Genomic DNA, 2,153 nt, shown 5'->3' on the forward strand with positions numbered 1-2,153 from the left:
CTTATTCCACTGAGCCATCTCCCCAGCCCAATTTTTTAAAATTTAAACATTGACCTTGTATTTCAATCACATCTTGTAGGTTTCTTGAATGAATAGAATATGTAGGAGACGGGGAGATGGCTCAGTGGAATAAGCGCTTCCCTGGCAAGTGCAAAGGCCTGAGTTCAATCCCCGGTTCCGCAAAAAAAAAAAAAAAAAAAAAGAATATGTAAATGATGAACTGAAAAAAAAAATGCTATTTTCAAATTGTCTTTGCGGAAGTTATTTTTAAAGGCAGATTTTCATCTTTCAGTTTATAAACCATCCTTACTACTTACATAAAAAAGGAAAGACAATTTTAAAAAATTATTTTACAAATTTATACTTCTTGATTTACAGTGAATTTGAAAATACTGTATATTGATTATACATTTTGTAGACTTCACCTACCAAGTACTAAAGCACACTGTATGTTATGGTTTGTCTCTAGGTATCCCCCCAAAGCCTCATGCAGTCATGAGGCAGACTTCTAGAGTTTGTGATTAACTCATGATCCACTGGGATTATGGGTGACCCAAGGCTGGAATTATGTGTAATGCTGAGATTATGGGTGAGTGCTACACCCAGCCTAAGGCAGACAGCTGGAATGCAAAGTAAGAGAAACAGTGACAGACTTCCTCTCTATAGCCATGGTTGCTGCTGCTCCTCCATTTTGCTCTCTGCTCTTCTGCCACCATCATGAAAGGTTGCTCTTTGTCATGTGCCACTCTGCCTTGGAGCCAGCTGAGTATGGACTGAAATCTCCAGTAACTGTGAGCTAAATAAACCTTTCCTTCCTTCATTTTGAGTGTTGGGTATTTGTCCCAGCAATGAGAGAAGAGTAACTGAGACATTGTAGAACAGCAGATGTTTACCTTTAGGACTAGGAGGCACCCCTAGACCTGAGCTCACCCACATGGCCTGGGTTCTCTAGAGATTACTGTGCTGTGCACTGCTAGGCCAGGAAAAGAACAAAATCCAAATTCAAAGTATGTCTTCTTCTGACTATATATGGCTTTTGCACTATTTTACAGCTAAATTAAAAGTATACAGAAAGCTAATATTCTTTGCTGGGATAGCAAATGACAGCTCACGGGCTAAATCAAACATGCCATCTGTTTTTATGAAACCTAACAGCTAAGCACTGATTTTACATTTTTACAGAGCTTAAGGAAAATCAGAATAATATTTCATGACATGAAAATTACAGAAAATTTAAATTTCATATATTTCTATAAATAACTTTTTAGAATATGAGCACATTTACCATTTACATTCTTAGTGTGGCAGCTTTTGCCCTACAATGCCAAAACTAAGTACTGGCAATGGACTCTACAGGCCAAAGTTTAAAACTCCAAAATATCTAGCCCTGTGCAGAATGTTTACTGGCCCCTATTCCACACCACTGATAAAACAGTATTGCCTTATGCTCGTAAGTAGGTACCTAAGTGCATTTAAAAAAAAAAAATTATAACAATGAAGAGTTTAAGAGTGGAATTACATTTATATTAGTTTCATATCTGAAGAATGACAAAGAATTTGAAAAAGTCAAAACACTTTAGAACAATCTAAACACATTCTTAATTCATGTGTACGCTCTGGTGTGCGGATGCAGGGAGCCCATGGCTCCACCACCAAACCATATCCCCAGTCTTAAAGTACATACATTTCTAAACTGGAAACTTGTTTCACAACTAGTTGACATTACATACAGCTCATTGTGGATTGCGGTTTTTTGCACTAATTTTAAATTTTAAGAATGTAACTGTATTTATTTTGGCCTTACATTGTTACATGAACCTGTAATACCAACAATCTGGAGGCTGAGGCAGGACAAGTGCTGTGAGTTTAAGGTCAGCCTTGGCTACACAGTGAGCTCAAGGCCAGCCTAGAATACAAACCAAGGCCCTATCTCATAAACAATTAAACGAAAATTATTTATTTCAATGACAGAATTTTTTTTCCATTCTTTCCAGTTTTGTTCTAGTGGTAACAGCAGTCCTTCCCTCACTCTAGTCTTAGCCCTGTCTCAATGATATAGAGACACAATCATCCTGTTATAGGGATTTATATTAAGGAAAGAACAGAAATAGAAATAAACAACAAAAAAATTGCCCATAGAGTTCTTCTTACTT

The sequence above is a fragment of the Octodon degus genome, unplaced genomic scaffold (assembly GCF_000260255.1).
Source record: "Octodon degus isolate 3935 unplaced genomic scaffold, OctDeg1.0 scaffold00135, whole genome shotgun sequence".
Lineage (NCBI taxonomy): Eukaryota > Metazoa > Chordata > Mammalia > Rodentia > Octodontidae > Octodon > Octodon degus.